This window comes from Mus pahari, chromosome 4, assembly GCF_900095145.1.
Source record: "Mus pahari chromosome 4, PAHARI_EIJ_v1.1, whole genome shotgun sequence".
Lineage (NCBI taxonomy): Eukaryota > Metazoa > Chordata > Mammalia > Rodentia > Muridae > Mus > Mus pahari.
The window spans coordinates 91,870,625-91,883,810 of record NC_034593.1 but is presented as its reverse complement, the minus strand read 5'-3'; the positions used below and the strand labels follow the sequence as shown (position 1 = coordinate 91,883,810).

The 13,186-nt window shown below is 45.6% G+C and overlaps 1 pseudogene across 1 annotated transcript; it reads right to left on the bottom strand.

Moving 5' to 3' along the window:
* Positions 1-7,401: 7,401 nt before the first annotated feature.
* LOC110320852 lies at positions 7,402-7,996 on the bottom strand (annotated as a pseudogene). Its single transcript, XR_002380481.1, has one exon. The product of XR_002380481.1 is annotated as a dnaJ homolog subfamily B member 6-like (transcript).
* Between the last annotated feature and the right edge of the window lie 5,190 nt (positions 7,997-13,186).

The following is a 13,186-nucleotide window of genomic DNA, read 5'->3' as shown; positions in this document are numbered from 1 at the left end:
AGGAGCAGGAGCAGGAGCAGGAGGAGGAGGAGGAGGAGGAGGAGAGGAGGAAGAGGCCTATGGTCACTTGTCCTCAACAGGCCAATTAAGGAGACAATAGTGAAAAGCAGAGAAAGGAGATTTACTCAATATGGCCACACCAGAAGAGAAGCTAGTAAGTGGGTCCAGGAACTGTCTCGTGCGTCCCTGGGGTTCTGGCCTGAGATGTAGGTCTAAAGGGAGGCCAAGAGCTGTGTGTGACTAAGAAAGCCCGGTCAAGGTGGAGAGGTCCCGGCTGACACTGGTCCGTCTCCATTCTCTCCTGAGAAGTGACCTGACAAGAATTCTCAGAATGCTGTGAACTCCTGGGAGATAAGTCTCCTCTCAGACAACCTTAACCTTGTCCTCTCTCCAGCCCCCAGCAGGAGATTGCCTTGGAAACTCCAGTTTCTTGGTAGCCAAAGGACGGAAGGGACATGGGTGTCTCCCTAGACTTCCTTCCTGCAAGGGCAGTTACATACTGAGAACAGACACTTGTCCTTTAAACACACACATTCTCATCTACTTTTAAAGGTCACACCTATGTGCAAAGGCGGAGGTCCGCTCTCCTTACTCGTCCTTGGCGCTCAGATTTCCATGTGAAAAACAGTCAGTTTTGAACCCTTTCCTGGTTCTCAAGTTTTCTCCTGGGTTCTGAGTTCCTCGAGGATGACAGGCCTGGGGCCTCTCCTGGGCTGGGCTGGGTTTGAGGAAGTGAAGCCTGCATTCCCTGAAGAGGAGGTGTTTTAATGGGGCAGAGGACTCAGGACAGGCCCAAACCTGCCTCTCTCCTCCATGAAGTCCCTAAGCTGACTGCCTCCACAGCACTCTTCTTTGACTAAAATACTCCACCCAGTGGACGATCCGAATATGGCATCTTTCTCTGTGTAAGCTTTTGAAGCCCCTGTCCTGCCCTGGCCTTGCTGTGGTAGCTGCTGTCCTAGGGGAGAGCCACAGATCCCCACACAGCATGACTTGTCCAGCACAGGTGTGGTAGCTGCCCGGAGGCTGTGTTTCCTCAGAGCGCTGAATGTCAGGTGCCCCTTAGCAGCTTTCGACCTCCCCAGTATCTGGAAACTTCCGAATGGAATCAAATACAGAGAGAGCCAGGTTAGGTTGATTGACAACAAGCCCCAAGGCTCCACTAGCATGATCCTGACGCAGCTTTTAACAAATGTTACTTCCTTGGGGAGGGTGTCGGTCTAGACTGGGGATGCCATTCGCTTCCTGATACGTGGCACTTCTCCTTGGAAACATCCCTCCCACTGGGGTTCCTAGCCTCTTAGATAGGCCTGAAGGTTACTGGATCAGGGAACCATCTGTTCCAGCCTGGGCCCAGAGCAGAGCCCGGTAACAATATATTAAGTAGCATTGTGGAGTTACATTGTGTCTGCCCTTTTCAGAAGCACTGCAAATGTATTCCTTTTAGCATCTCCATGAAGCTGATCATTTTACTCCTCCCAGTTAACAGATGGTCAAACTGAGGGACAGAGAGATTAAATACATTGCTGAGGCCATGTAGCTAGTACTGGCAGAGCCTGGATTTGAACCCGGCTGAGGAACTCTTGTCCCTGTCCTCCACCATCTTTCTCGGAGGTCTTGTGTCACTCACACAAGCCTAGAATTGCTACAGAGGTACAACTGGCTGCCCACGTGGAGACTGCTCCATGACTCTGGCTTTTTATTCTCAACCAAATAAACTCTCTCATTGCTGAGAGCACAGGAAGGAGGAAGACGCTGTTACACTTAGAATTATTGCCGTGATGAAACATCACGACCAAAAGCAGCTTAGGGAGGAAAGGGTTTGTTTCAGTTACTCTTCCTTAGTGTAGCTCATCACTGATGTTAGTCAGGGCAGAAACTCAAACAGGACAGGAACTGAGAGGCAGCAGCTGATGCAGAGGTCATGGAGGGGTGCTGCTTGCTCCTCAAGGCTTGCTCAGCCAGGCTTCTTATAGAACCTTGGACTAACAGGCCAGAAATGGCACCACCCACGATGGGTTGCAGGTCGATTGAGGGCTCCCACATCAAGCACTAAGAAAATGCCATCAAAGTTTGCTCACAGCCTGATACTCTGTAGGCATTTTCTCAACCGAGGTTCCCTCTCTCAGATGAGTACAGCTTCTGCCAAGTTGACATAAAACAACCCAGCAAGGAGGATAATGTTTCCTGTGCTTGCTATAGGGCAGCCACTGGGTTCATTATACTGCCATACTGTTTTATTTCAAATACATTGAACTTGAGTATCCAGTCTCCCATTTCACAGGTGAAGAAACTGAGGCTGGGTAAGTTCAGTTAATCAGCTTGTTGTCATGCAGCTGTGAGGCTCAGACACTAGGAGCAGGTTCTACTGTCTCTGTCTGGCTTTTGATAGATTCTGAATGGTCTGTATAAGGAGGGCAGCCTGCCTGGTCTCCTAAAGAAGGAATTTACAAGGCTAGAGAATAAGAGAAAAACGGGTGCTTTAATAGGAGGAATAAGTAAAGCAAAGGAGGAAGGAGAGCAGAAGGAGGGACAGAGGGAGGTCGGTCAGAAGGAACTTAGTTCTTAAGAAGCTGTAGACAAGAAGGAGTGGAAAGATTAGTGTTAGTTTGTCATGGCAGCAGAGAGGACAAAAAGATGTCAGAGGTGATACCGACGTGTCCAGATCCAGGCAGTTGAGTGAGGCTCCCTCCCATGAGACACCAAGGTTTCAGTACTCAGACCCATGAACTGTTCCCTTGCAGGGCCAAAGAGACTTTGCAGGTCTGGTTCAGTTAGTGATGAGATAAGGAGATCAAACCCAGCCTGGAGAGCCCTGGTGGCCCTTGTCACCAGGAGGAGTTTTTATGATAGAGAGATGTGAGGGGCAGGAACAGAGTTGGGATGATGAGGGACCACAGGACTGAGTCTTTAATAGCTGCAGAAAGCAAGCTCTTCTAAAGCCTCCAGGAGGAAGGCCACCCTGACGAGCCATTTTGGACTTTTAGTAACCGTAACCGTAAGATTATGTATGCGTACTGTCTTAATCATTACGTATGTGGGCATATGTTGCAGTTGTCATGGGGAACAGATGCAGAGGGCAGGACAGTGAAGCCCTGCTCCTCCAGTGAGGAGGGGTGGCATATCCAAGGCTCAGCTGTTTGTAAGAAAAAAGGCATCTTTACCCAGCCCCACTGCCTGGTCCAAGCATAAAAGGCCAGTTTAATCGAGCGTAGAGTAGCTGAGCAGGCTCTTGTTCATTCATGATCATCTTTGTCTCCATTCCTGATGGAGGTAAGATACATGTTTCTCTGGGCTAGATACTTCCCACCTTATTGCCACATCAGCTTGGCTTTTAGACTTTTCTTATATATAGTAATCCACACTCTCTACATCTCCCCTTAGGGATGGAAGAGAAAAGTTGCTCCCGTTCTACTTTTTGAGGCTAGGTCTCTCTATGTAGTCCTGGCTGTCCTGTATATTTAGACCAGGCTGGCCTGGTCTGATTTACATAGTTCTGCATGACAGGACGCAGCCAGTGGGGGAGTCCTTTGCATGTGGCAGGAGTGAAAGGTCTCCCTGGGGTTTCAGGCAAGGCCAGAATGACCAAAGTGTTACAGTTCTCCAAGAGGAAGCAGGAACGAGGAGGGCTGCTGGGTCTCTTCCATAGCTGTCTCTGCCCCAGAGTCAGTGGCAGGCCCCTAGATGCCCCGGACAGCTAGGGGCCAAGGTCAGGGCCACTGAGCAGGGAGTGGCTGCGGTCAAACTCAAGCACCTGACCTGGCTGGTTGGGCTGGTTGAGGTCCAGCTCCGTTTCGGAAGAGAAAGCTCTCCCCTGGAGTGTTACAGCTTGATAAGACAGGCACTCTCAGATGATCTTTGGTGAAAGAACTCATGTTCTTTATTCCTTGTGGATAGGACCTTATAAACATTTGGAGGTGGGCTGGGATCTAGGGGCAGGCACTTTCTATTGGCTTGGTCTGAGATGTAAGGGATGCCTCATCTGCATGTGGAAGGACTTCAGGTGCTGTCCCTATGTGACTGATTGTCACACTCCTCTCAATCAGGTGTCATGGTCACATGTTCCAGGACAGGAACCTGGTCGAGAGTAGATTAAAATGCCTACCATCCTCAAATATGAGAATTGGTTCTTTAATGTCTTCAACCTTACCAAGTTTTCTGTCTAGTCCAGTGACCCACAGCCTGGGACAAAAAGAAATCCTCCAGTCTCTGCCTTCTGAGTGCTGGGAGTAAAGATCTGAGCCACCATGCCTGACAAGCTTCCCTTCTTACATAACACATTTAAAAAGGAGGAATCTCAAATTGTTTTGGATGAATTAATTATTCCAGACTCTGTTATGTTTATTTTTTTAGTTTTTATGTATTCTGTCAGTGTGTGTACACTTTTGAGTGGGTGCGTGTGCCACAGCACATGTGTGGAGGACAAGGGAAACCTTGAGAGTCAGGTTCTCTCCATCTACCAAGAGTGCTCTGGGTCACAGGCTTGGCGGCAAGAGCCTTTCCACTGAGTGCTCACCAGTCCAGCCCTATTAAATGTTTATTTTCACATCATTCATAATCACAGCAAACAGATTACGGATGAGTTTCAATTTGCGGGTTTACAAATCATTAATTCTGTTTGTGTTTATTAAAATAATTATGCAAGAGAAAGGTGACTCTGTCAACAAATGCTTACATAGCACATTGGCTAAGCAAACACACAAACACACATTAGATATAAAGATTGTTTTTTAAAACAATTATATCCTGTATGTGGTGTTTGGATTAGAATGGTCCCCATTGTTTGAATGCTTGGTCCCCTGTTGGTGGAACTGTTTTAAGAAGGATTAGGAGGTGTGGCCTTGTTGGAGGAGGAGTATCCCTGGGGTGGGCTTTGAGGTTACATAGGCCCACATCAGTCTCAGTCTCAGTCTCAGTCTCAGTCTCAGTCTCAGTCCCAGTCTCTCTCTCTCTCTCTCTCTCTCTCTCTCTCTCTCTCTCTCTCTCTCTCTCTCTCTCATTTCTGTCTATGTCTGCCCATCTGTCTCCATCTCCCTCTCTGTGTCTGTATTGCTCTCCCTCCCCTCCCCTCTCTGTCTCTCTGTCTCTCTCTGTCTCTGTTTGTCTCTGTCTCTCTCTTTCTCTCTGTCCCCCACCTGGTGCTCATGGATAAGCCTTGAGCTCTTAGCTACTACTCCAGCAGCATGCCTGCCTGCCTGCCTGCCTGCCTGCCTGCCTGCCTGCCTGCCTGCTCGCTGCCACTCTCTCCCCATGATGGTCATGGACTCACCCTCTGAACCTGTAAGCAAGCCCCGAATTAAATCCTTTCTTTTGTAAGTTGCTTTGATCGTGATATGCCTCCTCACAGCAACAGAACGGTAACTAAGACACCACAGAAAATTGCGAGGAACTAAAATCTAAAATTTGACAGGCAAGGGAGATGGCTCAGCAGACGAAGACACCAGTCACCAAGGCTGATGACCAGAGTTCACAATCTTTGGAGCCTACCTGGTTGAAAAAGAGAACTGACTTCCACAAGCTGACCTCTGACCTCCACATCGGTGCTGTGGTGCACACGAACCCACACACAGAAACACACACATAAGGAAATAAATGTAATGAAATAAGGAACTTGAGGCATGGTGACCTGCGTACATCCACAAAGCCATCATCACAGTTAAGACAGTGGCTATGGGTGTCCACCTGCAGACTGAGTCTTCTAGTCTCTGCCCGACCTCCACTTCCCTCTCCTTGTCTTTCAGTTGATGGGACTATAAGTTAGCGCACATTGGTACAGTTTCCTGTAAACGAGGACACACTTTGGTCTTCTTTATTTTTCTGGTTGGTGTTTTTTCCTCTCACTGTAATTATTTTGAGATTTAGTCAGGTGGCTGCATATGCTAATTATTCATTATTTTTATTGCTAACTAAAATTGAGTGATATATATATATATATATATATATATATATATATATATATAAAATCTGTTGCCTGAAGTAGAAATTTGAGGGTTTTTTTTTCCTTACATGAGCTACTGAGAGCATTCCGCTCAGATCTGAGGTCCCTATTAGGTTGGTGCACAACCGTGATGACATGGTTTTACTACTATTTGCTTGTGGATATTCCATCAGGTTTGTACCACCTCTGGGCACAACAGTTTATCTCCACTGCAATGGTTTGCTCTTTTGTCAAAAGTCAGTTTTCTGTGCGTGTGCAGGCCTGGTTCTCTATTTGTTGCTTGGATCAATAGATCTCTTTAAATGTTAATAGTGCGGCCTTAAAATCTGTAGCTTTGAAAGCCTTCAGTAAAATTGCCTCCGAATTTTGTGTCAGGTTATTTTGTTTTGTGCTTATTTTCTGTTTTTTCTTTGTTTGTTGTTTTGTATTTCCATGTGAACTTCAAAATTAACTAAATGATAATTGTTTTCTCTACTGAAGTATTCCAGATATTTTTTTCTCTACCTTGTTGATTTGCTTAGTTAACAAAATGATTTTTAGGAGGTAGATAAACCTTGGATCTCTCCATTGCTAGAGATTTTTTTCCCATTCACTAAACTTTTTCCCATTTGTCCTTGAAGAACACGGGTCTGTAACATTTTGAGTGGCCATGGGTATCACTATTCTCCCGCAGCAGGACCGTGACCTTCACATTCGTATGGTACGGGTCCATTGGTGACAATTCTTTTACCCTTTTTTCATGAAAGAATGCACCAAACACATTCGTGTGTCTTGTCTTGTCTTGTCTTGTCTTGTCTTTTCTTTTCTTTTCTTTTCTTTTCTTTTCTCTTCTTCTTTTCTTTTCCTCTCTTTTCTTTTCTTTATTCAAAGCAAATGACAAAAGTCCAAATTACTAGCTTTTTTAAAACCCAAGTTTACCATTACATATTTAACCAGTAGACAGACTGACGAGGTTGCCAGCATCCATGCACAGCTAGAAAACATCCTTAGTATACACCAAACCGGAAATATTACCATTGAGGGAGTGATGGCTTCATCACTAAATACTGAAAATAAAATTGATATTTCTTCAGAAGATTCATCTGGCAATGTTAACCTCACTGCAGGCTGACTCACTCACACTTCACCACAACGGGAAGCCCATACTGGGGTTAAAGACAATCTCGCCCTGGCACTACTCCAGAGGCACAGGGCTCACCTCAGTTACATGTGGCTTAAAGCAAGGTGCATACAGACACTACAACCATTTTAAAGAAAAAAAAAATCCTATTTTGTGGTCCCAACAACACACTCAAAAGTCTATGACAAATAGAGGCTCTGATGAGCTGTTTTATAAATACTTTGGATTCGGTACAGTTATATAGAAAGTCGAGTTTGTTTGAAATCTTCAAAAGAAAAGTTCCTGTTGTTTCTCAAATGGTGCTTGCTAAGGTTTAACATTTCTGTTAAATATGTGTATTGAATTACTTGTTATTCAAGCGTAGCAAGTGCTCCTTACCATTTATCATCGAGGACTTTAACACTGTCTTCAACTTCTACTCTTTCTTGACCATTCTCCACAATTCTCTTCATCGTGATTTTTTGCCATTAACTATCTTAGTTGAAGTTGATATTGATTTGAAGTTTCCCATTCCACTGCCGCCAAATGACGCTGAAGAGAATGAAGTAAGATCCCCATGACTTAGTGACCCAAATGGAGTAAAGCCTGTATCAAAAGCAGGAAATCCACCTCCAAAAGAAGGAGCGGCACCTCAGGGACCCCTTCCATTTCCAAAAAACATGAATGGATCTTCAAAGGAAATGGTACTCAAATGAAAATGGGTCCCCTCCACCAAAAAATTCCCTGAAGACATCATCTGGGCTCTGGAATGTGAAGCCAAACTCAAACGGACTGTCAAAATGACTTCCACCTCCTCCTCCTCCACTGCCATTTAATCCTTTGCTGTATTTGTCACAGATGTCCCACTTTCTAGCATCCGATAATATCTCGTATGCCTCAGCCACGTGTTTGAATGTCCACTCTGCTTCTTCTTTACTTTTAGAATTTTTGCCCGGGTGTCATTTATTACTTTTTATTGCTCTCAGTATTTTAATTATGTGGTGGGGAACGTGCGTGGGAGTGCGGGTGTCTGACAGAAGCATCAGGTGCTTCGGAGCTGAGTTCGAGGTGGTGGTGCTTGTGATCCACCCAGCATGAGTGCCGGAAACTAGACTCTAGTCCTTCCCACGAGCAGGATATACTCTTAACCACTGAGCCCTCTACTATGCCCATTGCTATCTATTAATGATGTTTTTATTTTGCTGTTGTGTCTGAAAAACGTTTGTTTTTTTCTGGGTAAGCCAGGAAATGCTGAAGCTGACGTTTTCACTAAACTGCTGTGTTCTTTCTGAGTCTCGAAGTTGTTCACTAATCTTTTCCCTTCACCGAATCTGTTGTTATCACCAGCTAGTGCATTTTTCACCCTGGGCATTTGGCTCTCATCTCTAAAAGTCTATGCCCCTGGCTGGCTCTGTGTGAGCTCTGCTTGGTGGCCCCTCCTGTGTAGCCCTTCAGATCATTCTTCCTTCATCTCAAGTAATCTCCTTTAAAATAAGCCCGGGGCTCAACGGCTTGCCTCCAAGGTTGAAGGTGAGTCTTAGCATGTCTTCAAGAATGCCTCAGGTAGCAATCTTATGGGGGGGGGTTATTATTAATTTTTAGACTATTTTATTTTATTTTATAGTGAGTATTTTGCCTACATGTGTGTCTATGCTACCATACGCCTGCTGGATTCCTGGCAGAAGTCTAAAGGCCTTGGATCTCCTGGAACTGGAATTATAGATGCTTGTGAGATGTACAAGTGCTAGGAACCGAATCCAGGTCCTCTGCAAGAGCAGCAAGTGCTCTTCACTGCTAAGCCATCTCTCCAGCCCTGTTAGCAATCTTTGTGATGCTCTGAACTTAGGAACTTAAGCCTTCTCATCTACTTGAACCCTCTGCTCTGTCATAACATAGAGACTCTAACCCAGACATCTGATTCCCAGACGCTCTCTTCAGGAAAATGTGGAGGTCAGAGACCAACTTACTGTAGTTGGTTCTCTCCTTTCACATGTGGATCCTAGGGGTAGAACTCGTGTCCTTGGGTCTAGCAGCAAGTGATGTTATGTAGACTCTCTTGTAAATGGAAGCAACGCCCGTCAAACAAACAAACAAACAAAAAACACATGACCAATGAGCTGAGGCAAGATTAGAAGCTGGGACATCCAGCAGAGAGAGGATTCTGGGAAATAGTCAGGCATGAGAGATTCACCCAAACGCTGATGGAGACAGATGCGTGAACCTGAAGAGAGGCTACCAACCACACAGCAAGACTTAGAATAGAATAAATGGTAATTAAGTTATGAGTCTGTCAGGGAACAAGCCAGAGCTTTTGGTCTAGGCATTAATTCATGGAATATTAAGTCTCAGAGTCCTTATTTGGGGAACTTTGTCACAGGTGGAATAGCTCCCAGTTGCACCCTTTTCCTCCTGGTCCAAGACCGATGGTGCTGTTTGTTTGTTTTTCTGGGTGGGGTTGGAAAGACAGAAAGATACATTTGTTCCTGTTGTTCTCTTTGGGCTAAAGGCAAGAGTGTTAGAAAATAGGACTTCAGTCTCAGTCAGTGTGACTACGATAGCAGAGTACTATAAAAAATATGTTTTATAAGCAGCAGAAATTTAGTTTTCATAGTTCTAAATGCTTAGAGTTCCCAGATCAAGGTGCCAGATGCTGAGGTTCTAGCCCATGCTTCATAGAAGATGGCTTCTAACTGCAAGCACATGATAGAAAGGCCGAGGGCGTTCCCTGCAGCCTCTTTTATAAAAAACAAGAATCTAATTCATGAAGGCTATACCTAATTAATACCTTGATACCTTCAAGACCTAACTGATTCCTCGAAACCTTGCCACTAACCCCACAACACTGAGGGTCAGGAGTGGAGTAGCATACCGTCATTCTGGCTGGTCACGGTTATTTGAAGTAGTTAAGTTTAGGAGTGTTATTTGTTTGTTTGTTTGTCTGTTTCTATTTTGGGCTACCCTTAAGCAATGAGAAAAACTGGAGATATTTAAATAAGATTACATTAAGAATCTGGCGGCAGAACCCTCGTGCGACCTAGCTTTGGTTAACTGGAGATAGCAGCTGTGGGCTGCTGTGTCTTAGCTGCTTTCCTGTTGCTATGGGAAACGCCAAGACCAAGGCAACTCACAGGAGGAAGGGCTTCTTTGGCTATGGTTCTAGCAGGATAAGAGTCCATCATGACGGAGGGAAGGCAGCAAGCAGCGGGCATGACGGCAGGAACAGGAAGCTGAGAGAGCCACCTCTCAACCACGCTGGTGAGCAGGAAGCAGAAAGAGTGAACAGGAAGAAAAGGACAGCATTCGAAGCTCACCAAAAGTGACATACTTCCTACAGCAAGGCTGCTCCTCCTAAGCCTCACCAGACAGTGCCACCAACCTATCCTAACATCTGAGCCTATGGGGGGCATTGCTCACGCAAACCACTCTGCCATGAATCTTCACCACCACCACCACCAACCTTGTCCCCTCCGCTCTACCTTCTCCTGTCTTAAACTCATAATGTCGACTGTCTGGTTGTTGAACAGTGATTGCACAGTTTCTGGGCTCTTCACTCAGTTCCATCATCTACAAGAAACTGTAGTGGTTCTCTTCCTAGAGACTACAGCAACATCTTCTCTAGTCTCATAAAAGCTCCAGCCCAGGCAGTGGACTCATCCTGAATCCTTCAGATACGGGTGGGGTGGATCCTTCCAAAGCTTGAGCTACTCATCATTGCCAAAAGGCCAGGGTATAGGAAAGTGTAGCAGCTACTGTTCTCATTGCTACCTCTACATGCTTGGCTAGAAACAACTCAGGGAGGAAAGATGTGGAATAGTCTCTCTCTCCCTCTCTCTCCCTCTCTCCCTCTCTCCCTCTCTCCCTCTCTCCCTCTCTCCCTCTCTCCCCGCCTCCTCTCTTTCTTTAAAAAACCATCAACAAAAAGTCCTAGTCGAAGATGATTCGGAACATGGGAGTTTTGGTGGTGTGCTGGCTCCACACCGCGCTTGGCTAGATTTTTACTAAAAAGCCACGGGACAGGATGGCTGTCAAATGAATGAGGTGCCAGGAAAATCTGGAAGTGAACGCAGTGGAGGGAAGAGTGTTAACTGGAGTGCTGAGGATGAAGAAGAGCCCCGGGGATTAACAGTACAGGAGGTCCCTGCTGGGGACTGGTGTTTATAAAGTCTAACTGCAGGCCTGGATCTAGGAAGGTCTGCAGAAACTCTTAAGTGTGTTAGGATTTCATCCAGGATTCCCATTCACCACTGGGATGACTCACAGGTAGCAGGGAAGACCATTCAAGGAAGAAAAAAATTTCTCAGTCTGATAGGACCCTTCTTCTCTCAGACCAGAAAGACAGTGCCTGAGAGGCTGGAGTGAGTTCTCAGTGGGAAGCAACACTGAGGAATGCAGGTGAGCTGAAGAGGAGAGAAGAGAGCTCTGAAGAGAAGTACCCTGAGGGCAAGGGACCTCTGTGTTGCCTGTTCCAACTTCCTGTGCTTTCCAATCTGACTCTTGCATCCTTAGGATGAAAAGATCCCCTAGCAACTTTTGCCAATGTAAGCCAGTTAGAAGATAGTGATGAGGAGAAACTGGAGAGAGAGAGAGAGAGAGAGAGAGAGAGAGAGAGAGAGAGAGAGAGAGAGAGAGAGAGAGAGAGAGAGAGAGAGAGAACATCATGAAGCTCTGGGGAGGCCATTGGGGTGTTTNTCCCCCTCTCCTCCTCTCCCCCTCTCTGATGTGTCAGCCAGAAGTTTTCTCCATAAGATTGAGCAGATGGGGTTTCCCAGCTGGTGTGGTATTTTCACTAACAGTTTGAGGGTGCCTTATGGCAGGGAAGAAGACATGGTGGCAGAAGCTTGGGCAACAGCTAGCATGTCATCTTCAGTCAGGAACCAGAGAGAGATGGATGCTGGGCTCTCTACTCACTTTCTTCTCTTTATTGACTCTCTAAGATACTCATAAACAGCAGAGATTTGTTTTTCATGGTTCTAAAAGCTTAGAACGATGCTAAGCTCATAAGATAGCTACCCCCAAACTCAGGGTGGGCCTTTCCTCCTCAGTTAAACGTCCTTGGAAAGTCCTTTATAGACACATCTACAGGTGTGCCTTCTGGTTGATTCTAAATCCCATCATGTTCAGCAATCTCAATGCTGGACTTGGTAGGCTTTATGCTAGTTGTAAACACTTCAGAAAAATAGCGAAACACAGATATGAACTGTCTCTTCACTCCTAAAACACAGAAGCCAACTTCATATGATGATGGTACTATTTCTTAACTCTAATGAGATATTTTGGAGACATCTAGATATACACATTTGGATTTGAATCTGATAAACAAAACTAACCAAATTCCAGGGACCAGATCTTCTCGCCCAGATTAATGGAGCTAGCATGCTCCTTCTTAACCTGTACTTCAGCCTTGACACTCCCTGTAGTTCTTGCCTTTTATGATAGTGGTTACAGGCACAGGTTAGACAGCCTGGTGATGGCCAAGGAAAATGGTAACTGAAGGTTCGGCAATGGTCAAAGCCGTGGTGCTGGCTAAGTGGTGGTCAGGGGGCCTGATCCAGGAGCTGCCCAGGTGATAACCCTAGGGACCACATGGGCTCCTGGGAAATTGAAAGTTCTCAGCAGTTTTACTTTGGGTGGCGGGGCAGTTCTGTTATTATATGGGGTACTTATCTTTCAAATAGAAGAAGGAATGTTAGCGCTACTCACATGAACACTTAGAACACCTTTATCTGTCTACTTCATCCAGGGTGGTGCTGAGCCCTCTACATCCATGGATGGATGGGATGCTTTCGTGACAGATGCACAGTGTGGCCACTGCCATCATCTACATTATGAACCAAGGCTGTGAGGTGCAGAGACAGGATTTCTTTGTCCAACATCATGCACAGCAACAGATGGAGCTGGGACCTCAGCAGCTGGGACTCTGACTCAAGCATGAGTGATGAACCACACCGTATGCCTCTGCTAAGTGTGTGGGGTGGGCACATATAAATAATGCCTGTGGCTTCACAGACACAAATAAATTAGTGTAAGTGTTAGCTATACATGTTATTACTATTATTATTATTATTATCATTTTGTTATTTTACTGGCAATATCTCTGCATTTCACACCAAGCTCCAGCTCTGGAAATCATTACAAATGTTACCACTTTT